Source organism: Haliotis rufescens, unplaced genomic scaffold (genome assembly GCF_023055435.1).
Source record: "Haliotis rufescens isolate VD_foot unplaced genomic scaffold, xgHalRufe1.0.p SCAF_14, whole genome shotgun sequence".
Classification (NCBI taxonomy): Eukaryota; Metazoa; Mollusca; class Gastropoda; order Lepetellida; family Haliotidae; genus Haliotis; species Haliotis rufescens.
Window position 1 is genome coordinate 10,952,744 of NW_025963824.1, and position 24,176 is coordinate 10,976,919.

The 24,176-nt window shown below is 43.5% G+C and overlaps 31 non-coding genes and 1 pseudogene across 31 annotated transcripts; all 32 read right to left on the reverse strand.

The window, feature by feature from the left end:
- Window positions 1-317: 317 nt before the first annotated feature.
- LOC125379477 lies at window positions 318-481 on the reverse strand. The gene has a single exon (XR_007220837.1). It is a non-coding gene; the product is annotated as a U1 spliceosomal RNA (small nuclear RNA).
- A 436-nt stretch (window positions 482-917) lies between these two features.
- Window positions 918-1,081, reverse strand: LOC125379478. Its single transcript, XR_007220838.1, has one exon. It is a non-coding gene; the product is annotated as a U1 spliceosomal RNA (small nuclear RNA).
- A 442-nt stretch (window positions 1,082-1,523) lies between these two features.
- LOC125379575 lies at window positions 1,524-1,687 on the reverse strand. Its single transcript, XR_007220934.1, has one exon. It is a non-coding gene; the product is annotated as a U1 spliceosomal RNA (small nuclear RNA).
- A 430-nt stretch (window positions 1,688-2,117) lies between these two features.
- LOC125379479 lies at window positions 2,118-2,281 on the reverse strand. Its single transcript, XR_007220839.1, has one exon. It is a non-coding gene; the product is annotated as a U1 spliceosomal RNA (small nuclear RNA).
- Window positions 2,282-2,720: 439 nt separating this feature from the next.
- Window positions 2,721-2,858, reverse strand: LOC125379590 (annotated as a pseudogene).
- Window positions 2,859-8,552: 5,694 nt separating this feature from the next.
- On the reverse strand, window positions 8,553-8,716 carry LOC124120762. Its single transcript, XR_006858887.1, has one exon. It is a non-coding gene; the product is annotated as a U1 spliceosomal RNA (small nuclear RNA).
- Window positions 8,717-9,146: 430 nt separating this feature from the next.
- On the reverse strand, window positions 9,147-9,310 carry LOC124120757. Its single transcript, XR_006858885.2, has one exon. It is a non-coding gene; the product is annotated as a U1 spliceosomal RNA (small nuclear RNA).
- A 430-nt stretch (window positions 9,311-9,740) lies between these two features.
- LOC125379480 lies at window positions 9,741-9,904 on the reverse strand. The gene has a single exon (XR_007220840.1). It is a non-coding gene; the product is annotated as a U1 spliceosomal RNA (small nuclear RNA).
- Window positions 9,905-10,340: 436 nt separating this feature from the next.
- On the reverse strand, window positions 10,341-10,504 carry LOC125379481. Its single transcript, XR_007220841.1, has one exon. It is a non-coding gene; the product is annotated as a U1 spliceosomal RNA (small nuclear RNA).
- A 418-nt stretch (window positions 10,505-10,922) lies between these two features.
- On the reverse strand, window positions 10,923-11,086 carry LOC125379483. The gene has a single exon (XR_007220843.1). It is a non-coding gene; the product is annotated as a U1 spliceosomal RNA (small nuclear RNA).
- Window positions 11,087-11,510: 424 nt separating this feature from the next.
- On the reverse strand, window positions 11,511-11,674 carry LOC125379485. The gene has a single exon (XR_007220844.1). It is a non-coding gene; the product is annotated as a U1 spliceosomal RNA (small nuclear RNA).
- A 430-nt stretch (window positions 11,675-12,104) lies between these two features.
- Window positions 12,105-12,268, reverse strand: LOC125379486. The gene has a single exon (XR_007220845.1). It is a non-coding gene; the product is annotated as a U1 spliceosomal RNA (small nuclear RNA).
- Window positions 12,269-12,692: 424 nt separating this feature from the next.
- LOC125379487 lies at window positions 12,693-12,856 on the reverse strand. Its single transcript, XR_007220846.1, has one exon. It is a non-coding gene; the product is annotated as a U1 spliceosomal RNA (small nuclear RNA).
- A 442-nt stretch (window positions 12,857-13,298) lies between these two features.
- On the reverse strand, window positions 13,299-13,462 carry LOC125379488. Its single transcript, XR_007220847.1, has one exon. It is a non-coding gene; the product is annotated as a U1 spliceosomal RNA (small nuclear RNA).
- Window positions 13,463-13,883: 421 nt separating this feature from the next.
- LOC125379569 lies at window positions 13,884-14,047 on the reverse strand. The gene has a single exon (XR_007220928.1). It is a non-coding gene; the product is annotated as a U1 spliceosomal RNA (small nuclear RNA).
- A 436-nt stretch (window positions 14,048-14,483) lies between these two features.
- LOC125379489 lies at window positions 14,484-14,647 on the reverse strand. Its single transcript, XR_007220848.1, has one exon. It is a non-coding gene; the product is annotated as a U1 spliceosomal RNA (small nuclear RNA).
- A 421-nt stretch (window positions 14,648-15,068) lies between these two features.
- On the reverse strand, window positions 15,069-15,232 carry LOC125379490. Its single transcript, XR_007220849.1, has one exon. It is a non-coding gene; the product is annotated as a U1 spliceosomal RNA (small nuclear RNA).
- Window positions 15,233-15,653: 421 nt separating this feature from the next.
- Window positions 15,654-15,817, reverse strand: LOC125379491. The gene has a single exon (XR_007220850.1). It is a non-coding gene; the product is annotated as a U1 spliceosomal RNA (small nuclear RNA).
- A 421-nt stretch (window positions 15,818-16,238) lies between these two features.
- On the reverse strand, window positions 16,239-16,402 carry LOC125379492. The gene has a single exon (XR_007220851.1). It is a non-coding gene; the product is annotated as a U1 spliceosomal RNA (small nuclear RNA).
- Window positions 16,403-16,823: 421 nt separating this feature from the next.
- LOC125379493 lies at window positions 16,824-16,987 on the reverse strand. Its single transcript, XR_007220852.1, has one exon. It is a non-coding gene; the product is annotated as a U1 spliceosomal RNA (small nuclear RNA).
- A 421-nt stretch (window positions 16,988-17,408) lies between these two features.
- Window positions 17,409-17,572, reverse strand: LOC125379495. Its single transcript, XR_007220854.1, has one exon. It is a non-coding gene; the product is annotated as a U1 spliceosomal RNA (small nuclear RNA).
- A 421-nt stretch (window positions 17,573-17,993) lies between these two features.
- On the reverse strand, window positions 17,994-18,157 carry LOC125379496. The gene has a single exon (XR_007220855.1). It is a non-coding gene; the product is annotated as a U1 spliceosomal RNA (small nuclear RNA).
- Window positions 18,158-18,593: 436 nt separating this feature from the next.
- LOC125379497 lies at window positions 18,594-18,757 on the reverse strand. Its single transcript, XR_007220856.1, has one exon. It is a non-coding gene; the product is annotated as a U1 spliceosomal RNA (small nuclear RNA).
- Window positions 18,758-19,178: 421 nt separating this feature from the next.
- Window positions 19,179-19,342, reverse strand: LOC125379498. Its single transcript, XR_007220857.1, has one exon. It is a non-coding gene; the product is annotated as a U1 spliceosomal RNA (small nuclear RNA).
- A 430-nt stretch (window positions 19,343-19,772) lies between these two features.
- On the reverse strand, window positions 19,773-19,936 carry LOC125379499. The gene has a single exon (XR_007220858.1). It is a non-coding gene; the product is annotated as a U1 spliceosomal RNA (small nuclear RNA).
- A 421-nt stretch (window positions 19,937-20,357) lies between these two features.
- LOC125379500 lies at window positions 20,358-20,521 on the reverse strand. The gene has a single exon (XR_007220859.1). It is a non-coding gene; the product is annotated as a U1 spliceosomal RNA (small nuclear RNA).
- A 421-nt stretch (window positions 20,522-20,942) lies between these two features.
- Window positions 20,943-21,106, reverse strand: LOC125379501. Its single transcript, XR_007220860.1, has one exon. It is a non-coding gene; the product is annotated as a U1 spliceosomal RNA (small nuclear RNA).
- A 433-nt stretch (window positions 21,107-21,539) lies between these two features.
- LOC125379502 lies at window positions 21,540-21,703 on the reverse strand. The gene has a single exon (XR_007220861.1). It is a non-coding gene; the product is annotated as a U1 spliceosomal RNA (small nuclear RNA).
- A 427-nt stretch (window positions 21,704-22,130) lies between these two features.
- On the reverse strand, window positions 22,131-22,294 carry LOC125379503. Its single transcript, XR_007220862.1, has one exon. It is a non-coding gene; the product is annotated as a U1 spliceosomal RNA (small nuclear RNA).
- A 436-nt stretch (window positions 22,295-22,730) lies between these two features.
- LOC125379504 lies at window positions 22,731-22,894 on the reverse strand. The gene has a single exon (XR_007220863.1). It is a non-coding gene; the product is annotated as a U1 spliceosomal RNA (small nuclear RNA).
- A 423-nt stretch (window positions 22,895-23,317) lies between these two features.
- Window positions 23,318-23,481, reverse strand: LOC125379506. The gene has a single exon (XR_007220865.1). It is a non-coding gene; the product is annotated as a U1 spliceosomal RNA (small nuclear RNA).
- Window positions 23,482-23,917: 436 nt separating this feature from the next.
- LOC125379507 lies at window positions 23,918-24,081 on the reverse strand. Its single transcript, XR_007220866.1, has one exon. It is a non-coding gene; the product is annotated as a U1 spliceosomal RNA (small nuclear RNA).
- Window positions 24,082-24,176: the final 95 nt, after the last annotated feature.

Genomic DNA, 24,176 nt, shown 5'->3' on the forward strand with positions numbered 1-24,176 from the left:
TACATGGCACTACATTCACTCGTTCGCTTTATGCAAAGATTATTGGTAGGAAGAACGAGACGGAAATGGCTTTATTTGCATTTTAGGCTGCATAGACATGCACCTTGCGCCAGGTACCCAGGGGAGGTAACTTCCATGTCAACACCCAAGTTTCCTTCCGGGTCCTATCTTTCTCCTTGGGAGCTACTCAGCAAAATAAACACATCATCAACAACAACAACAACAACAACAACAACAACAACAACAACAACAACTGAACATGTCATGATAGACAAACAGAATGAAAAAAAGGCATTTCTATTTTTGATTGTTTTTTCCAGGGGAGAGCGCGAACGCAGTCCCCCACACTTATAAATTGCGCACCCGAGTCGTCCACATTTGGGATGATCGCAGGGGTCAACCAAGCCGATGTGCAATGGAAAGGTCTCGCCCCGGGCCCACAGCCTTGCGGATCACTGTTAAGCCTGTGCCAGGTAAGTATGCCTGAAACTGCAGCTTCCTAACCATCACTACAAACATACACATCACCTCATTCAGGTGTCTTGTAAGCAAAACTTCACATATATTCCATTTCAGTTCAAACATTTTTATACTTCCCTGTACATGGCACTACATTCACCCGTTCGCTTTATGCAAAGATTATTGGTAGGAAGAACGAGACGGAAATGGCTTTATTTGCATTTTAGGCTGCATAGACATGCACCTTGCGCCAGGTACCCAGGGGAGGTAACTTCCATGTCAACACCCAAGTTTCCTTCCGGGTCCTATCTTTCTCCTTGGGAGCTACTCAGCAAAATAAACACATCATCATCAACAACAACAACAACAACAACAACAACAACAACAACAACAACTGAACATGTCATGATAGACAAACAGAATGAAAAAAAGGCATTTCTATTTTTGATTGTTTTTTCCAGGGGAGAGCGCGAACGCAGTCCCCCACACTTATAAATTGCGCACCCGAGTCGTCCACATTTGGGATGATCGCAGGGGTCAACCAAGCCGATGTGCAATGGAAAGGTCTCGCCCCGGGCCCACAGCCTTGCGGATCACTGTTAAGCCTGTGCCAGGTAAGTATGCCTGAAACTGCAGCTTCCTAACCATCACTACAAACATACACATCACCTCATTCAGGTGTCTTGTAAGCAAAACTTCACATATATTCCATTTCAGTTCAAACATTTTTATACTTCCCTGTACATGGCACTACATTCACCCGTTCGCTTTATGCAAAGATTATTGGTAGGAAGAACGAGACGGAAATGGCTTTATTTGCATTTTAGGCTGCATAGACATGCACCTTGCGCCAGGTACCCAGGGGAGGTAACTTCCATGTCAACACCCAAGTTTCCTTCCGGGTCCTATCTTTCTCCTTGGGAGCTACTCAGCAAAATAAACACATCATCATCAACAACAACAACAACAACAACAACAACAACAACAACAACAACAACAACTGAACATGTCATGATAGACAAACAGAATGAAAAAAAGGCATTTCTATTTTTGATTGTTTTTTCCAGGGGAGAGCGCGAACGCAGTCCCCCACACTTATAAATTGCGCACCCGAGTCGTCCACATTTGGGATGATCTCAGGGGTCAACCAAGCCGATGTGCAATGGAAAGGTCTCGCCCCGGGCCCACAGCCTTGCGGATCACTGTTAAGCCTGTGCCAGGTAAGTATGCCTGAAACTGCAGCTTCCTAACCATCACTACAAACATACACATCACCTCATTCAGGTGTCTTGTAAGCAAAACTTCACATATATTCCATTTCAGTTCAAACATTTTTATACTTCCCTGTACATGGCACTACATTCACCCGTTCGCTTTATGCAAAGATTATTGGTAGGAAGAACGAGACGGAAATGGCTTTATTTGCATTTTAGGCTGCATAGACATGCACCTTGCGCCAGGTACCCAGGGGAGGTAACTTCCATGTCAACACCCAAGTTTCCTTCCGGGTCCTATCTTTCTCCTTGGGAGCTACTCAGCAAAATAAACACATCATCATCAACAACAACAACAACAACAACAACAACAACAACAACTGAACATGTCATGATAGACAAACAGAATGAAAAAAAGGCATTTCTATTTTTGATTGTTTTTTCCAGGGGAGAGCGCGAACGCAGTCCCCCACACTTATAAATTGCGCACCCGAGTCGTCCACATTTGGGATGATCGCAGGGGTCAACCAAGCCGATGTGCAATGGAAAGGTCTCGCCCCGGGCCCACAGCCTTGCGGATCACTGTTAAGCCTGTGCCAGGTAAGTATGCCTGAAACTGCAGCTTCCTAACCATCACTACAAACATACACATCACCTCATTCAGGTGTCTTGTAAGCAAAACTTCACATATATTCCATTTCAGTTCAAACATTTTTATACTTCCCTGTACATGGCACTACATTCACCCGTTCGCTTTATGCAAAGATTATTGGTAGGAAGAACGAGACGGAAATGGCTTTATTTGCATTTTAGGCTGCATAGACATGCACCTTGCGCCAGGTACCCAGGGGAGGTAACTTCCATGTCAACACCCAAGTTTCCTTCCGGGTCCTATCTTTCTCCTTGGGAGCTACTCAGCAAAATAAACACATCATCATCAACAACAACAACAACAACAACAACAACAACAACAACAACAACAACTGAACATGTCATGATAGACAAACAGAATGAAAAAAAGGCATTTCTATTTTTGATTGTTTTTTCCAGGGGAGAGCGCGAACGCAGTCCCCCACACTTATAAATTGCGCACCCGAGTCGTCCACATTTGGGATGATCGCAGGGGTCAACCAAGCCGATGTGCAATGGAAAGGTCTCGCCCCGGGCCCACAGCCTTGTTTTTTTTTTTTTTTTTTTTTTTTTGTTTTTAATAAAGTTTATTTACATTTAAATGGCCCGAAGAACAATGCTCCCCAGGCACCTTGAAGGATAGCAATGGACATGATAAAACATACTTTAAATGAAAATGGCGATGAAGAAAGGAATGATGATTAAAAGAAAAGGTGCCTGGGTCCTAATAGTCTATCCATATAACCTATTTTCACATGGGATGGTAGACTATAATGTCGGGGTGATTACAAAACTAAAGGTGGAAAGTACATACAATAATATAATAATATATATGATATTCTTCATAAACAGTCTTTATAGTTATCAATTAAAATGTAAATTCCACCTTGTTATTGTTGACGGTGCAGAACAATGAACACTGCACCCAGTAAAGATTAAATAAATTGTCAGGCAAACGGGCTTTGTCAACTACGATACGAAATCGTAACCTTTCCAAAAAATGGGCGACAATACTTTCCTTTGTCACCCCTTTCCTACCATTTTTTACATGACACCTATCAACCCAAATCTGATGCTTGGCCAAACACACCAGGTACACCATGACGCTTTTCCGATATTTGCAATGACAAAAGGATAACTGATTAAACCTAATCTTATTAGCATTTAAATCCATCAAGCCAAAAGATAAATCCAAAACCCATTTGCTGACGATATTCCACAAAGTAGAGACCATATTACAATTGTAAAATAGATGCTCAACAGACTCATTTTCATTGCAAAAAGTACATTTTTTTATGAGGGAATGTCGTTTGCAAAAAAGAGTAAAGTTAGTTGGGACAATGTCATGAAGAAGACGCCAGGATAAATTTTTAACAAGGGGATCTATGAATGAGTCGTTGAGCAATGTGAAGGCAGATTTAAATTGTACATTAGAAAAATATTTAAAGATAGCAGGCTCTGTACATACATGGGCAATCAACAGTTTATAAAATACACCACTTTTTACAGGGACACTCCAATCATAATCAGGATATAACGAATTAAAATATCTATATGAGTCTAACACTTTTTTGTAATAGGGAGGGATATATGCAGAGTGTGGCTTTAAATTTGAAGCGAATTCAGGTTTGATATGCTTCAGTGAAAAGCCAATCCAGTAGAGCGCAAAACAGGAATATTTACACTGACTATTATTAATGATTTTATATAAATGGTAAAGTCGTAAAGCATGCAGACGAGAAGGAATATGGGGAAAGTTAACACCTCCAACATCTATATTATTATATAAGATAGTCCTAGAGAGAGGTTCAAATAGATGGGATTCCCAAAAAAAGTCAAATGCTACTCGTGTGAAAATATCAACAAAGTGCTTGGGCATGTGCAATACAGATGCAACATACCACAACTTCGACATGGCCATGACGTTACAGATTACAGATTTACCATACACTGATAAAAATCTGTCTTTAAATGCAAAATTTAGAACCCCGTGGAATTTGGTTAAAATTTTGTTCCAATTATCATCAGAAGTGACATTCTTACCAAAAACTACCCCCAAAATTTTACATGAGTCGGGCCATGATATACCAAAAGGGTGGTCGGCCGAAGAACACCATTTCCCAAAAGATATGGCTTTGGTTTTAGCCATGTTCAAACGAGCACCAGTACCACGAGCATACCACTCACTCACTTGAAGTAAACGTCTGACACTCCTCTCATTCACACAAATACCAGTCCCGTCATCAGCATAGGCTGATATTTTGGCTTCTTCGTTAACACCGGGGATTTTTATGCCCTTGATTAATTTATCATTCCTTACTTTAATGGCAAAAGGTTCAAAAACTAAAACATATAACAATGGGCTTAGGCTGCAGCCTTGCCTGACCCCCCTCCTAACGGGGAATGTATCCGAGAGATTACCATTAACCAACACTGTACTTTGTACATTATTGTATAACAGGCTGACCAGGTTGATAAACTCTGGACCAAACCCATACTGATGTAAGGCCTTGAACATGAATTCATGATTTACCCGATCAAAAGCCTTCTCTTGATCAAGACAAACGAAGGCCACAGAATCTCCTTTTTGCTCCACATAATCTACTACATTTCGTAGAAGATGTATGTTGTCTGCTATTGATCGGCCTCTGATAGAACATGTCTGATCAGGATGCACGATCTCAGCAATAACTGATGACAACCGGTTTTGTACAACTCTAGATAATATTTTGTAATCTACATTTAACAGACTAATAGGGCGCCAATTTCGTAACAATTGAGGATTTTTAGGGTCCTTACATAACAGAGAGATACATCCTAGTTTTTGTGAATTGCTAAGAGTACCCAATTTTATTGATAAATTATAAATGTGTACAAAAATATCTTGAAATAGTGGCCAAAACGTTATGTAAAACTCTTTACTTAAACCATCCAACCCTGGGGCTTTATTGTTATCCATCCCTTTTAAAGACAATAAAATCTCCTCTTTTGTCACAGCTCCCTCCAGACTATCAGCTGAAGCACTATCCAAGAAAGGCAAGTCCTCAATGAATTCTGAACAGTAAAAATCATCAATTTCCTCAGGGGTATATAAGTTTTCATAGAACTCCCTGCAATAGTTACGAATAGAATCATTTTTGTCATAGATTTCTGAACCATTCTCCAAAACACGAATGATTTTATCTCCAGAGCGCTTAAATTCCGACTTTAAGAAATGTTTAGATGGTTGTTCATTATTTTCTAAGACTTGCACTCTGGAGCGGATTGCACTTCCTTGTACCTTATCATAATGAAAGTCATAAAGTTGTGATTTGACCGCTTTTAACTGCTCTACATACTCCCCAGGCCTCTGACTTTCTGCAGTTAGCAGATCTCTGTATCGCCTTTGAAGCTGCTGTAAAATCTGTCTTTTATTGGCAGCTGACTTTTTTCCATACCCCAAAACAAAAGTTTTAATTTGAGCTTTAAAGCTATCCCAGTCCGAAAGAGACAAATCAGTCTGAACATGTAAACATTCCCAAAATTTCTGAAATTCCGACACAAATGATTTGTCTTTGAGCAAGGAATTATTAAATTTCCAATAACCAGGTCCTACAGAGATGCAATCAACAACCTCCAAACCTAGAACACAATAATCGTGATCAGAAATGGAACATGGCTGAACATCACAACTTTTGACAGCCGGTATTAATGGAGCAGAGATATAAAATCGATCTAGCCGACAGCTAACATTTCCACCTCGCCATGTTGTCATAACTTTAGTTTTATATAATTCCCGAAAAGGGTCTATTAATTTGTATAAATTTTGATAACGATTTAGAATCGTTGCCCCCCCTGTACCACATTTTGGGTTCCCCCCCACTTTATCTAGAACAGTTGATAAAACGAAATTAAAATCTCCCCCGAGAACAACAAGGCGACGAGTAACAAAGTAATGTTCTAATGATAACAGGAAATCCCGCCTATCTGTATAATAATTAGGAGCATATACGTTTATGAATCTAAACGAATTATTATCAATATCAATATCTAAAACAAAGAGCCTGCCATCAAAATCATAATGAAATTTAACAATTTTATAATTTAACTTTTCTGAGAGTAAGATACCAACCCCACGTGCATTACCTGTCCCAAAACTCCAGAAGGCTTTACATCCAAATTCTTTCTCTACAGTCTCTCCTTCTTTCACACTTGCCACATGACTTTCTTGTATAAATAAAATGTCCACATTCATTCTCTTCCATTCTTCACATAACACACGCCTTCTGGTCAAGCCCCTCATCCCCGCACAATTTATTGTTGCAAATTTATACATTTTTAGTGATATGAGAGTACTAAAACTGACTCAAACGTATATACATAACATGAAGCCCCCCCTTCATATAAAATTGCATATATCGATAGTTAACAACAAAATATATACATGATTTTAATATACGTACCGCACTATAGAATCCCGGCTCAGAGCCGTCAATACAGTATCCAATATTCAGAATCATTGTCCGGGGGCGTTTGCATATCGTCAACATAGAATCACAAAACACAAAACTGGTATCAAGTGGTAACACTGCCCGGACTTCCGGTTGAGTCTGTGTCTATATCCTTTCCAGGCGCAGTCATCCCCCAGTTTAATTGTTCTCTTCTGTGTACGTCCTCCATGGTGTCCTTGACCATTTTAGCTGCTGAGTAATTGTGTCTACTAGGAGACAACGGTCGTTTTCTATGTCCTTCTGGGATATCAGTGTCCATTTTGGAATCCGGTGTTGGCTGGTCGCATGGAACCTGAATTACTGGCACATGTTCTGAAGACCCAGTGTGAACTGGCCCTGTCTGAATGGGTTCTTCATCTGGAGGCTGAGTCCCCTTCTCCTTCTCCTTCTCCTCTGTTGGGTTCTGAAGTGACCAATCCTCCCTTGCTGCTGCTTCCTCCATCTCCTTCATCTCCTTCTCAATTTCTTCTTCATCATCTCTAAAGGTGCTTGCCTGTTTATTGTTAGTCACTGCTTCAGAGTATGATTTCCGGGCAGGCCGATAGGAGGTAACTGGTGCTTGCATCTTAGCACTCCCTGAACATTCCTTTCTGACATGTCCTACCTCATGACATTTCAGACAAAGGGGGGTTCTTCCGGCCAATGTGAACAATAAAGGAAAGGCACTACTTCGTCCAGTGATATTCACAAGGTGAGGGATCAAAGCAATGTCTTCATAGTTCATCTCTAAGAGCACATTATATGATCCCATAAAGCAGCCCTTGTCGAACTCCTCTTTGCTAACGTCTTCCTCCACATTTATAACTTTTCCGTAGTCCGCAAAGAATCTTGTCAAAAATGCACATCCGTATTCTTCAGGTAGCCAATGAACTCTCACAGATGTTCTCACTTTGTTGATGAGGGAGAAGTAAACACTCAATTTTGGTGACAACTCTTTAAAACCTTCTTCGTGGAGCTCTTCAGCCAACTCCTCTGAATCCAAAGTTAAAAACCATTCTGTGGCTTTATCCCTCCTCGTCAGTCTATTGATACTGTTTCCAAGGAATCCATACAGGAAGGTGAAGAGCTTGTACCTTGTTACGGAAAACCGTTCCGGGCCAACAAAATCCAACTTGACGACCCTTCTCCTGATGCTGGGTGTTGTCTCGGATTTCCTGGGGCCATTACCTGAGCTTATAATGGCTGCCATGATGCACAATACGAGATGGGGGGAGTCCGAAGACAAAGGACAAGATGTCCTGCCCGCCCGTAGACCTGTTTGGAAAAAATATATTACTGCTCGATACTTTCCTGCTGATCGCTGCAAAGCCTGTGCCAGGTAAGTATGCCTGAAACTGCAGCTTCCTAACCATCACTACAAACATACACATCACCTCATTCAGGTGTCTTGTAAGCAAAACTTCACATATATTCCATTTCAGTTCAAACATTTTTATACTTCCCTGTACATGGCACTACATTCACCCGTTCGCTTTATGCAAAGATTATTGGTAGGAAGAACGAGACGGAAATGGCTTTATTTGCATTTTAGGCTGCATAGACATGCACCTTGCGCCAGGTACCCAGGGGAGGTAACTTCCATGTCAACACCCAAGTTTCCTTCCGGGTCCTATCTTTCTCCTTGGGAGCTACTCAGCAAAATAAACACATCATCATCAACAACAACAACAACAACAACAACAACAACAACAACAACTGAACATGTCATGATAGACAAACAGAATGAAAAAAAGGCATTTCTATTTTTGATTGTTTTTTCCAGGGGAGAGCGCGAACGCAGTCCCCCACACTTATAAATTGCGCACCCGAGTCGTCCACATTTGGGATGATCGCAGGGGTCAACCAAGCCGATGTGCAATGGAAAGGTCTCGCCCCGGGCCCACAGCCTTGCGGATCACTGTTAAGCCTGTGCCAGGTAAGTATGCCTGAAACTGCAGCTTCCTAACCATCACTACAAACATACACATCACCTCATTCAGGTGTCTTGTAAGCAAAACTTCACATATATTCCATTTCAGTTCAAACATTTTTATACTTCCCTGTACATGGCACTACATTCACCCGTTCGCTTTATGCAAAGATTATTGGTAGGAAGAACGAGACGGAAATGGCTTTATTTGCATTTTAGGCTGCATAGACATGCACCTTGCGCCAGGTACCCAGGGGAGGTAACTTCCATGTCAACACCCAAGTTTCCTTCCGGGTCCTATCTTTCTCCTTGGGAGCTACTCAGCAAAATAAACACATCATCATCAACAACAACAACAACAACAACAACAACAACAACAACTGAACATGTCATGATAGACAAACAGAATGAAAAAAAGGCATTTCTATTTTTGATTGTTTTTTCCAGGGGAGAGCGCGAACGCAGTCCCCCACACTTATAAATTGCGCACCCGAGTCGTCCACATTTGGGATGATCGCAGGGGTCAACCAAGCCGATGTGCAATGGAAAGGTCTCGCCCCGGGCCCACAGCCTTGCGGATCACTGTTAAGCCTGTGCCAGGTAAGTATGCCTGAAACTGCAGCTTCCTAACCATCACTACAAACATACACATCACCTCATTCAGGTGTCTTGTAAGCAAAACTTCACATATATTCCATTTCAGTTCAAACATTTTTATACTTCCCTGTACATGGCACTACATTCACCCGTTCGCTTTATGCAAAGATTATTGGTAGGAAGAACGAGACGGAAATGGCTTTATTTGCATTTTAGGCTGCATAGACATGCACCTTGCGCCAGGTACCCAGGGGAGGTAACTTCCATGTCAACACCCAAGTTTCCTTCCGGGTCCTATCTTTCTCCTTGGGAGCTACTCAGCAAAATAAACACATCATCATCAACAACAACAACAACAACAACAACAACAACAACAACTGAACATGTCATGATAGACAAACAGAATGAAAAAAAGGCATTTCTATTTTTGATTGTTTTTTCCAGGGGAGAGCGCGAACGCAGTCCCCCACACTTATAAATTGCGCACCCGAGTCGTCCACATTTGGGATGATCGCAGGGGTCAACCAAGCCGATGTGCAATGGAAAGGTCTCGCCCCGGGCCCACAGCCTTGCGGATCACTGTTAAGCCTGTGCCAGGTAAGTATGCCTGAAACTGCAGCTTCCTAACCATCACTACAAACATACACATCACCTCATTCAGGTGTCTTGTAAGCAAAACTTCACATATATTCCATTTCAGTTCAAACATTTTTATACTTCCCTGTACATGGCACTACATTCACCCGTTCGCTTTATGCAAAGATTATTGGTAGGAAGAACGAGACGGAAATGGCTTTATTTGCATTTTAGGCTGCATAGACATGCACCTTGCGCCAGGTACCCAGGGGAGGTAACTTCCATGTCAACACCCAAGTTTCCTTCCGGGTCCTATCTTTCTCCTTGGGAGCTACTCAGCAAAATAAACACATCATCATCAACAACAACAACAACAACAACAACAACAACAACAACAACAACTGAACATGTCATGATAGACAAACAGAATGAAAAAAAGGCATTTCTATTTTTGATTGTTTTTTCCAGGGGAGAGCGCGAACGCAGTCCCCCACACTTATAAATTGCGCACCCGAGTCGTCCACATTTGGGATGATCGCAGGGGTCAACCAAGCCGATGTGCAATGGAAAGGTCTCGCCCCGGGCCCACAGCCTTGCGGATCACTGTTAAGCCTGTGCCAGGTAAGTATGCCTGAAACTGCAGCTTCCTAACCATCACTACAAACATACACATCACCTCATTCAGGTGTCTTGTAAGCAAAACTTCACATATATTCCATTTCAGTTCAAACATTTTTATACTTCCCTGTACATGGCACTACATTCACCCGTTCGCTTTATGCAAAGATTATTGGTAGGAAGAACGAGACGGAAATGGCTTTATTTGCATTTTAGGCTGCATAGACATGCACCTTGCGCCAGGTACCCAGGGGAGGTAACTTCCATGTCAACACCCAAGTTTCCTTCCGGGTCCTATCTTTCTCCTTGGGAGCTACTCAGCAAAATAAACACATCATCATCAACAACAACAACAACAACAACAACTGAACATGTCATGATAGACAAACAGAATGAAAAAAAGGCATTTCTATTTTTGATTGTTTTTTCCAGGGGAGAGCGCGAACGCAGTCCCCCACACTTATAAATTGCGCACCCGAGTCGTCCACATTTGGGATGATCGCAGGGGTCAACCAAGCCGATGTGCAATGGAAAGGTCTCGCCCCGGGCCCACAGCCTTGCGGATCACTGTTAAGCCTGTGCCAGGTAAGTATGCCTGAAACTGCAGCTTCCTAACCATCACTACAAACATACACATCACCTCATTCAGGTGTCTTGTAAGCAAAACTTCACATATATTCCATTTCAGTTCAAACATTTTTATACTTCCCTGTACATGGCACTACATTCACCCGTTCGCTTTATGCAAAGATTATTGGTAGGAAGAACGAGACGGAAATGGCTTTATTTGCATTTTAGGCTGCATAGACATGCACCTTGCGCCAGGTACCCAGGGGAGGTAACTTCCATGTCAACACCCAAGTTTCCTTCCGGGTCCTATCTTTCTCCTTGGGAGCTACTCAGCAAAATAAACACAACAACAACAACAACAACAACAACAACAACAACAACAACTGAACATGTCATGATAGACAAACAGAATGAAAAAAAGGCATTTCTATTTTTGATTGTTTTTTCCAGGGGAGAGCGCGAACGCAGTCCCCCACACTTATAAATTGCGCACCCGAGTCGTCCACATTTGGGATGATCGCAGGGGTCAACCAAGCCGATGTGCAATGGAAAGGTCTCGCCCCGGGCCCACAGCCTTGCGGATCACTGTTAAGCCTGTGCCAGGTAAGTATGCCTGAAACTGCAGCTTCCTAACCATCACTACAAACATACACATCACCTCATTCAGGTGTCTTGTAAGCAAAACTTCACATATATTCCATTTCAGTTCAAACATTTTTATACTTCCCTGTACATGGCACTACATTCACCCGTTCGCTTTATGCAAAGATTATTGGTAGGAAGAACGAGACGGAAATGGCTTTATTTGCATTTTAGGCTGCATAGACATGCACCTTGCGCCAGGTACCCAGGGGAGGTAACTTCCATGTCAACACCCAAGTTTCCTTCCGGGTCCTATCTTTCTCCTTGGGAGCTACTCAGCAAAATAAACACATCATCATCAACAACAACAACAACAACAACAACAACAACAACAACTGAACATGTCATGATAGACAAACAGAATGAAAAAAAGGCATTTCTATTTTTGATTGTTTTTTCCAGGGGAGAGCGCGAACGCAGTCCCCCACACTTATAAATTGCGCACCCGAGTCGTCCACATTTGGGATGATCGCAGGGGTCAACCAAGCCGATGTGCAATGGAAAGGTCTCGCCCCGGGCCCACAGCCTTGCGGATCACTGTTAAGCCTGTGCCAGGTAAGTATGCCTGAAACTGCAGCTTCCTAACCATCACTACAAACATACACATCACCTCATTCAGGTGTCTTGTAAGCAAAACTTCACATATATTCCATTTCAGTTCAAACATTTTTATACTTCCCTGTACATGGCACTACATTCACCCGTTCGCTTTATGCAAAGATTATTGGTAGGAAGAACGAGACGGAAATGGCTTTATTTGCATTTTAGGCTGCATAGACATGCACCTTGCGCCAGGTACCCAGGGGAGGTAACTTCCATGTCAACACCCAAGTTTCCTTCCGGGTCCTATCTTTCTCCTTGGGAGCTACTCAGCAAAATAAACACAACAACAACAACAACAACAACAACAACAACAACAACAACTGAACATGTCATGATAGACAAACAGAATGAAAAAAAGGCATTTCTATTTTTGATTGTTTTTTCCAGGGGAGAGCGCGAACGCAGTCCCCCACACTTATAAATTGCGCACCCGAGTCGTCCACATTTGGGATGATCGCAGGGGTCAACCAAGCCGATGTGCAATGGAAAGGTCTCGCCCCGGGCCCACAGCCTTGCGGATCACTGTTAAGCCTGTGCCAGGTAAGTATGCCTGAAACTGCAGCTTCCTAACCATCACTACAAACATACACATCACCTCATTCAGGTGTCTTGTAAGCAAAACTTCACATATATTCCATTTCAGTTCAAACATTTTTATACTTCCCTGTACATGGCACTACATTCACCCGTTCGCTTTATGCAAAGATTATTGGTAGGAAGAACGAGACGGAAATGGCTTTATTTGCATTTTAGGCTGCATAGACATGCACCTTGCGCCAGGTACCCAGGGGAGGTAACTTCCATGTCAACACCCAAGTTTCCTTCCGGGTCCTATCTTTCTCCTTGGGAGCTACTCAGCAAAATAAACACATCATCATCAACAACAACAACAACAACAACAACAACAACAACAACAACAACAACAACTGAACATGTCATGATAGACAAACAGAATGAAAAAAAGGCATTTCTATTTTTGATTGTTTTTTCCAGGGGAGAGCGCGAACGCAGTCCCCCACACTTATAAATTGCGCACCCGAGTCGTCCACATTTGGGATGATCGCAGGGGTCAACCAAGCCGATGTGCAATGGAAAGGTCTCGCCCCGGGCCCACAGCCTTGCGGATCACTGTTAAGCCTGTGCCAGGTAAGTATGCCTGAAACTGCAGCTTCCTAACCATCACTACAAACATACACATCACCTCATTCAGGTGTCTTGTAAGCAAAACTTCACATATATTCCATTTCAGTTCAAACATTTTTATACTTCCCTGTACATGGCACTACATTCACCCGTTCGCTTTATGCAAAGATTATTGGTAGGAAGAACGAGACGGAAATGGCTTTATTTGCATTTTAGGCTGCATAGACATGCACCTTGCGCCAGGTACCCAGGGGAGGTAACTTCCATGTCAACACCCAAGTTTCCTTCCGGGTCCTATCTTTCTCCTTGGGAGCTACTCAGCAAAATAAACACAACAACAACAACAACAACAACAACAACAACAACAACTGAACATGTCATGATAGACAAACAGAATGAAAAAAAGGCATTTCTATTTTTGATTGTTTTTTCCAGGGGAGAGCGGGAACGCAGTCCCCCACACTTATAAATTGCGCACCCGAGTCGTCCACATTTGGGATGATCGCAGGGGTCAACCAAGCCGATGTGCAATGGAAAGGTCTCGCCCCGGGCCCACAGCCTTGCGGATCACTGTTAAGCCTGTGCCAGGTAAGTATGCCTGAAACTGCAGCTTCCTAACCATCACTACAAACATACACATCACCTCATTCAGGTGTCTTGTAAGCAAAACTTCACATATATTCCATTTCAGTTCAAACATTTTTATACTTCCCTGTACATGGCACTACATTCACCCGTTCGCTTTATGCAAAGATTATTGGTAGGAAGAACGAGACGGAAATGGCTTTATTTGCATTTTAGGCTGCATAGACATGCACCTTGCGCCAGGTACCCAGGGGAGGTAACTTCCATGTCAACACCCAAGTTTCCTTCCGGGTCCTATCTTTCTCCTTGGGAGCTACTCAGCAAAATAAACACATCATCATCAACAACAACAACAACAACAACAACAACAACAACAACAACAACTGAACATGTCATGATAGACAAACAGAATGAAAAAAAGGCATTTCTATTTTTGATTGTTTTTTCCAGGGGAGAGCGCGAACGCAGTCCCCCACACTTATAAATTGCGCACCCGAGTCGTCCACATTTGGGATGATCGCAGGGGTCAACCAAGCCGATGTGCAATGGAAAGGTCTCGCCCCGGGCCCACAGCCTTGCGGATCACTGTTAAGCCTGTGCCAGGTAAGTATGCCTGAAACTGCAGCTTCCTAACCATCACTACAAACATACACATCACCTCATTCAGGTGTCTTGTAAGCAAAACTTCACATATATTCCATTTCAGTTCAAACATTTTTATACTTCCCTGTACATGGCACTACATTCACCCGTTCGCTTTATGCAAAGATTATTGGTAGGAAGAACGAGACGGAAATGGCTTTATTTGCATTTTAGGCTGCATAGACATGCACCTTGCGCCAGGTACCCAGGGGAGGTAACTTCCATGTCAACACCCAAGTTTCCTTCCGGGTCCTATCTTTCTCCTTGGGAGCTACTCAGCAAAATAAACACAACAACAACAACAACAACAACAACAACAACAACAACTGAACATGTCATGATAGACAAACAGAATGAAAAAAAGGCATTTCTATTTTTGATTGTTTTTTCCAGGGGAGAGCGCGAACGCAGTCCCCCACACTTATAAATTGCGCACCCGAGTCGTCCACATTTGGGATGATCGCAGGGGTCAACCAAGCCGATGTGCAATGGAAAGGTCTCGCCCCGGGCCCACAGCCTTGCGGATCACTGTTAAGCCTGTGCCAGGTAAGTATGCCTGAAACTGCAGCTTCCTAACCATCACTACAAACATACACATCACCTCATTCAGGTGTCTTGTAAGCAAAACTTCACATATATTCCATTTCAGTTCAAACATTTTTATACTTCCCTGTACATGGCACTACATTCACCCGTTCGCTTTATGCAAAGATTATTGGTAGGAAGAACGAGACGGAAATGGCTTTATTTGCATTTTAGGCTGCATAGACATGCACCTTGCGCCAGGTACCCAGGGGAGGTAACTTCCATGTCAACACCCAAGTTTCCTTCCGGGTCCTATCTTTCTCCTTGGGAGCTACTCAGCAAAATAAACACAACAACAACAACAACAACAACAACAACAACAACAACTGAACATGTCATGATAGACAAACAGAATGAAAAAAAGGCATTTCTATTTTTGATTGTTTTTTCCAGGGGAGAGCGCGAACGCAGTCCCCCACACTTATAAATTGCGCACCCGAGTCGTCCACATTTGGGATGATCGCAGGGGTCAACCAAGCCGATGTGCAATGGAAAGGTCTCGCCCCGGGCCCACAGCCTTGCGGATCACTGTTAAGCCTGTGCCAGGTAAGTATGCCTGAAACTGCAGCTTCCTAACCATCACTACAAACATACACATCACCTCATTCAGGTGTCTTGTAAGCAAAACTTCACATATATTCCATTTCAGTTCAAACATTTTTATACTTCCCTGTACATGGCACTACATTCACCCGTTCGCTTTATGCAAAGATTATTGGTAGGAAGAACGAGACGGAAATGGCTTTATTTGCATTTTAGGCTGCATAGACATGCACCTTGCGCCAGGTACCCAGGGGAGGTAACTTCCATGTCAACACCCAAGTTTCCTTCCGGGTCCTATCTTTCTCCTTGGGAGCTACTCAGCAAAATAAACACAACAACAACAACAACAACAACAACAACAACAACAACTGAACATGTCATGATAGACAAACAGAATGAAAAAAAGGCATTTCTATTTTTGATTGTTTTTTCCAGGGGAGAGCGCGAACGCAGTCCCCCACACTTATAAATTGCGCACCCGAGTCGTCCACATTTGGGATGATCGCAGGGGTCAACCAAGCCGATGTGCAATGGAAAGGTCTCGCCCCGGGCCCACAGCCTTGCGGATCACTGTTAAGCCTGTGCCAGGTAAGTATGCCTGAAACTGCAGCTTCCTAACCATCACTACAAACATACACATCACCTCATTCAGGTGTCTTGTAAGCAAAACTTCACATATATTCCATTTCAGTTCAAACATTTTTATACTTCCCTGTACATGGCACTACATTCACCCGTTCGCTTTATGCAAAGATTATTGGTAGGAAGAACGAGACGGAAATGGCTTTATTTGCATTTTAGGCTGCATAGACATGCACCTTGCGCCAGGTACCCAGGGGAGGTAACTTCCATGTCAACACCCAAGTTTCCTTCCGGGTCCTATCTTTCTCCTTGGGAGCTACACAGCAAAATAAACACAACAACAACAACAACAACAACAACAACAACAACAACTGAACATGTCATGATAGACAAACAGAATGAAAAAAAGGCATTTCTATTTTTGATTGTTTTTTCCAGGGGAGAGCGCGAACGCAGTCCCCCACACTTATAAATTGCGCACCCGAGTCGTCCACATTTGGGATGATCGCAGGGGTCAACCAAGCCGATGTGCAATGGAAAGGTCTCGCCCCGGGCCCACAGCCTTGCGGATCACTGTTAAGCCTGTGCCAGGTAAGTATGCCTGAAACTGCAGCTTCCTAACCATCACTACAAACATACACATCACCTCATTCAGGTGTCTTGTAAGCAAAACTTCACATATATTCCATTTCAGTTCAAACATTTTTATACTTCCCTGTACATGGCACTACATTCACCCGTTCGCTTTATGCAAAGATTATTGGTAGGAAGAACGAGACGGAAATGGCTTTATTTGCATTTTAGGCTGCATAGACATGCACCTTGCGCCAGGTACCCAGGGGAGGTAACTTCCATGTCAACACCCAAGTTTCCTTCCGGGTCCTATCTTTCTCCTTGGGAGCTACTCAGCAAAATAAACACAACAACAACAACAACAACAACAACAACAACAACAACTGAACATGTCATGATAGACAAACAGAATGAAAAAAAGGCATTTCTATTTTTGATTGTTTTTTCCAGGGGAGAGCGCGAACGCAGTCCCCCACACTTATAAATTGCGCACCCGAGTCGTCCACATTTGGGATGATCGCAGGGGTCAACCAAGCCGATGTGCAATGGAAAGGTCTCGCCCCGGGCCCACAGCCTTGCGGATCACTGTTAAGCCTGTGCCAGGTAAGTATGCCTGAAACTGCAGCTTCCTAACCATCACTACAAACATACACATCACCTCATTCAGGTGTCTTGTAAGCAAAACTTCACATATATTCCATTTCAGTTCAAACATTTTTATACTTCCCTGTACATGGCACTACATTCACCCGTTCGCTTTATGCAAAGATTATTGGTAGGAAGAACGAGACGGAAATGGCTTTATTTGCATTTTAGGCTGCATAGACATGCACCTTGCGCCAGGTACCCAGGGGAGGTAACTTCCATGTCAACACCCAAGTTTCCTTCCGGGTCCTATCTTTCTCCTTGGGAGCTACACAGCAAAATAAACACAACAACAACAACAACAACAACAACAACAACAACAACTGAACATGTCATGATAGACAAACAGAATGAAAAAAAGGCATTTCTATTTTTGATTGTTTTTTCCAGGGGAGAGCGCGAACGCAGTCCCCCACACTTATAAATTGCGCACCCGAGTCGTCCACATTTGGGATGATCGCAGGGGTCAACCAAGCCGATGTGCAATGGAAAGGTCTCGCCCCGGGCCCACAGCCTTGCGGATCACTGTTAAGCCTGTGCCAGGTAAGTATGCCTGAAACTGCAGCTTCCTAACCATCACTACAAACATACACATCACCTCATTCAGGTGTCTTGTAAGCAAAACTTCACATATATTCCATTTCAGTTCAAACATTTTTATACTTCCCTGTACATGGCACTACATTCACCCGTTCGCTTTATGCAAAGATTATTGGTAGGAAGAACGAGACGGAAATGGCTTTATTTGCATTTTAGGCTGCATAGACATGCACCTTGCGCCAGGTACCCAGGGGAGGTAACTTCCATGTCAACACCCAAGTTTCCTTCCGGGTCCTATCTTTCTCCTTGGGAGCTACTCAGCAAAATAAACACATCATCATCAACAACAACAACAACAACAACAACAACAACAACAACAACAACTGAACATGTCATGATAGACAAACAGAATGAAAAAAAGGCATTTCTATTTTTGATTGTTTTTTCCAGGGGAGAGCGCGAACGCAGTCCCCCACACTTATAAATTGCGCACCCGAGTCGTCCACATTTGGGATGATCGCAGGGGTCAACCAAGCCGATGTGCAATGGAAAGGTCTCGCCCCGGGCCCACAGCCTTGCGGATCACTGTTAAGCCTGTGCCAGGTAAGTATGCCTGAAACTGCAGCTTCCTAACCATCACTACAAACATACACATCACCTCATTCAGGTGTCTTGTAAGCAAAACTTCACATATATTCCATTTCAGTTCAAACATTTTTATACTTCCCTGTACATGGCACTACATTCACCCGTTCGCTTTATGCAAAGATTATTGGTAGGAAGAACGAGACGGAAATGGCTTTATTTGCATTTTAGGCTGCATAGACATGCACCTTGCGCCAGGTACCCAGGGGAGGTAACTTCCATGTCAACACCCAAGTTTCCTTCCGGGTCCTATCTTTCTCCTTGGGAGCTACTCAGCAAAATAAACACAACAACAACAACAACAACAACAACAACAACAACAACTGAACATGTCATGATAGACAAACAGAATGAAAAAAAGGCATTTCTATTTTTGATTGTTTTTTCCAGGGGAGAGCGCGAACGCAGTCCCCCACACTTATAAATTGCGCACCCGAGTCGTCCACATTTGGGATGATCGCAGGGGTCAACCAAGCCGATGTGCAATGGAAAGGTCTCGCCCCGGGCCCACAGCCTTGCGGATCACTGTTAAGCCTGTGCCAGGTAAGTATGCCTGAAACTGCAGCTTCCTAACCATCACTACAAACATACACATCACCTCATTCAGGTGTCTTGTAAGCAAAACTTCACATATATTCCATTTCAGTTCAAACATTTTTATACTTCCCTGTACATGGCACTACATTCACCCGTTCGCTTTATGCAAAGATTATTGGTAGGAAGAACGAGACGGAAATGGCTTTATTTGCATTTTAGGCTGCATAGACATGCACCTTGCGCCAGGTACCCAGGGGAGGTAACTTCCATGTCAACACCCAAGTTTCCTTCCGGGTCCTATCTTTCTCCTTGGGAGCTACTCAGCAAAATAAACACATCATCATCAACAACAACAACAACAACAACAACAACAACAACAACTGAACATGTCATGATAGACAAACAGAATGAAAAAAAGGCATTTCTATTTTTGATTGTTTTTTCCAGGGGAGAGCGCGAACGCAGTCCCCCACACTTATAAATTGCGCACCCGAGTCGTCCACATTTGGGATGATCGCAGGGGTCAACCAAGCCGATGTGCAATGGAAAGGTCTCGCCCCGGGCCCACAGCCTTGCGGATCACTGTTAAGCCTGTGCCAGGTAAGTATGCCTGAAACTGCAGCTTCCTAACCATCACTACAAACATACACATCACCTCATTCAGGTGTCTTGTAAGCAAAACTTCACATATATTCCATTTCAGTTCAAACATTTTTATACTTCCCTGTACATGGCACTACATTCACCCGTTCGCTTTATGCAAAGATTATTGGTAGGAAGAACGAGACGGAAATGGCTTTATTTGCATTTTAGGCTGCATAGACATGCACCTTGCGCCAGGTACCCAGGGGAGGTAACTTCCATGTCAACACCCAAGTTTCCTTCCGGGTCCTATCTTTCTCCTTGGGAGCTACTCAGCAAAATAAACACAACAACAACAACAACAACAACAACAACAACAACAACTGAACATGTCATGATAGACAAACAGAATGAAAAAAAGGCATTTCTATTTTTGATTGTTTTTTCCAGGGGAGAGCGCGAACGCAGTCCCCCACACTTATAAATTGCGCACCCGAGTCGTCCACATTTGGGATGATCGCAGGGGTCAACCAAGCCGATGTGCAATGGAAAGGTCTCGCCCCGGGCCCACAGCCTTGCGGATCACTGTTAAGCCTGTGCCAGGTAAGTATGCCTGAAACTGCAGCTTCCTAACCATCACTACAAACATACACATCACCTCATTCAGGTGTCTTGTAAGCAAAACTTCACATATATTCCATTTCAGTTCAAACATTTTTATACTTCCCTGTACATGGCACTACATTCACCCGTTCGCTTTATGCAAAGATTATTGGTAGGAAGAACGAGACGGAAATGGCTTTATTTGCATTTTAGGCTGCATAGACATGCACCTTGCGCCAGGTACCCAGGGGAGGTAACTTCCATGTCAACACCCAAGTTTCCTTCCGGGTCCTATCTTTCTCCTTGGGAGCTACTCAGCAAAATAAACACAACAACAACAACAACAACAACAACAACAACAACAACTGAACATGTCATGATAGACAAACAGAATGAAAAAAAGGCATTTCTATTTTTGATTGTTTTTTCCAGGGGAGAGCGCGAACGCAGTCCCCCACACTTATAAATTGCGCACCCGAGTCGTCCACATTTGGGATGATCGCAGGGGTCAACCAAGCCGATGTGCAATGGAAAGGTCTCGCCCCGGGCCCACAGCCTTGCGGATCACTGTTAAGCCTGTGCCAGGTAAGTATGCCTGAAACTGCAGCTTCCTAACCATCACTACAAACATACACATCACCTCATTCAGGTGTCTTGTAAGCAAAACTTCACATATATTCCATTTCAGTTCAAACATTTTTATACTTCCCTGTACATGGCACTACATTCACCCGTTCGCTTTATGCAAAGATTATTGGTAGGAAGAACGAGACGGAAATGGCTTTATTTGCATTTTAGGCTGCATAGACATGCACCTTGCGCCAGGTACCCAGGGGAGGTAACTTCCATGTCAACACCCAAGTTTCCTTCCGGGTCCTATCTTTCTCCTTGGGAGCTACTCAGCAAAATAAACACATCATCATCAACAACAACAACAACAACAACAACAACAACAACAACAACTGAACATGTCATGATAGACAAACAGAATGAAAAAAAGGCATTTCTATTTTTGATTGTTTTTTCCAGGGGAGAGCGCGAACGCAGTCCCCCACACTTATAAATTGCGCACCCGAGTCGTCCACATTTGGGATGATCGCAGGGGTCAACCAAGCCGATGTGCAATGGAAAGGTCTCGCCCCGGGCCCACAGCCTTGCGGATCACTGTTAAGCCTGTGCCAGGTAAGTATGCCTGAAACTGCAGCTTCCTAACCATCACTACAAACATACACATCACCTCATTCAGGTGTCTTGTAAGCAAAACTTCACATATATTCCATTTCAGTTCAAACATTTTTATACTTCCCTGTACATGGCACTACATTCACCCGTTCGCTTTATGCAAAGATTATTGGTAGGAAGAACGAGACGGAAATGGCTTTATTTGCATTTTAGGCTGCATAGACATGCACCTTGCGCCAGGTACCCAGGGGAGGTAACTTCCATGTCAACACCCAAGTTTCCTTCCGGGTCCTATCTTTCTCCTTGGGAGCTACTCAGCAAAATAAACACAACAACAACAACAACAACAACAACAACAACAACAACAACAACTGAACATGTCATGATAGACAAACAGAATGAAAAAAAGGCATTTCTATTTTTGATTGTTTTTTCCAGGGGAGAGCGCGAACGCAGTCCCCCACACTTATAAATTGCGCACCCGAGTCGTCCACATTTGGGATGATCGCAGGGGTCAACCAAGCCGATGTGCAATGGAAAGGTCTCGCCCCGGGCCCACAGCCTTGCGGATCACTGTTAAGCCTGTGCCAGGTAAGTATGCCTGAAACTGCAGCTTCCTAACCATCACTACAAACATACACATCACCTCATTCAGGTGTCTTGTAAGCAAAACTTCACATATATTCCATTTCAGTTCAAACATTTTTATACTTCCCTGTACATGGCACTACATTCACCCGTTCGCTTTATGCAAAGATTATTGGTAGGAAGAACGAGACGGAAATGGCTTTATTTGCATTTTAGGCTGCATAGACATGCACCTTGCGCCAGGTACCCAGGGGAGGTAACTTCCATGTCAACACCCAAGTTTCCTTCCGGGTCCTATCTTTCTCCTTGGGAGCTACTCAGCAAAATAAACACATCATCATCAACAACAACAACAACAACAACAACAACAACAACAACAACAACTGAACATGTCATGATAGACAAACAGAATGAAAAAAAGGCATTTCTATTTTTGATTGTTTTTTCCAGGGGAGAGCGCGAACGCAGTCCCCCACACTTATAAATTGCGCACCCGAGTCGTCCACATTTGGGATGATCGCAGGGGTCAACCAAGCCGATGTGCAATGGAAAGGTCTCGCCCCGGGCCCACAGCCTTGCGGATCACTGTTAAGCCTGTGCCAGGTAAGTATGCCTGAAACTGCAGCTTCCTAACCATCACTACAAACATACACATCACCTCATTCAGGTGTCTTGTAAGCAAAACTTCACATATATTCCATTTCAGTTCAAACATTTTTATACTTCCCTGTACATGGCACTACATTCACCCGTTCGCTTTATGCAAAGATTATTGGTAGGAAGAACGAGACGGAAATGGCTTTATTTGCATTTTAGGCTGCATAGACATGCACCTTGCGCCAGGTACCCAGGGGAGGTAACTTCCATGTCAACACCCAAGTTTCCTTCCGGGTCCTATCTTTCTCCTTGGGAGCTACTCAGCAAAATCACAACACAACAACAACAACAACAACAACAACAACAACAACAACTGAACATGTCATGATAGACAAACAGAATGAAAAAAAGGCATTTCTATTTTTGATTGTTTTTTCCAGGGGAGAGCGCGAACGCAGTCCCCCACACTTATAAATTGCGCACCCGAGTCGTCCACATTTGGGATGATCGCAGGGGTCAACCAAGCCGATGTGCAATGGAAAGGTCTCGCCCCGGGCCCACAGCCTTGCGGATCACTGTTAAGCCTGTGCCAGGTAAGTATGCCTGAAACTGCAGCTTCCTAACCATCACTACAAACATACACATCACCTCATTCAGGTGTCTTGTAAGCAAAACTTCACATATATTCCATTTCAGTTCAAACATTTTTATACTTCCCTGTACATGGCACTACATTCACCCGTTCGCTTTATGCAAAGATTATTGGTAGGAAGAACGAGACGGAAATGGCTTTATTTGCATTTTAGGCTGCATAGACATGCACCTTGCGCCAGGTACCCAGGGGAGGTAACTTCCATGTCAACACCCAAGTTTCCTTCCGGGTCCTATCTTTCTCCTTGGGAGCTACTCAGCAAAATAAACACATCATCATCAACAACAACAACAACAACAACAACAACAACAACAACAACAACTGAACATGTCATGATAGACAAACAGAATGAAAAAAAGGCATTTCTATTTTTGATTGTTTTTTCCAGGGGAGAGCGCGAACGCAGTCCCCCACACTTATAAATTGCGCACCCGAGTCGTCCACATTTGGGATGATCGCAGGGGTCAACCAAGCCGATGTGCAATGGAAAGGTCTCGCCCCGGGCCCACAGCCTTGCGGATCACTGTTAAGCCTGTGCCAGGTAAGTATGCCTGAAACTGCAGCTTCCTAACCATCACTACAAACATACACATCACCTCATTCAGGTGTCTTGTAAGCAAAACTTCACATATATTCCATTTCAG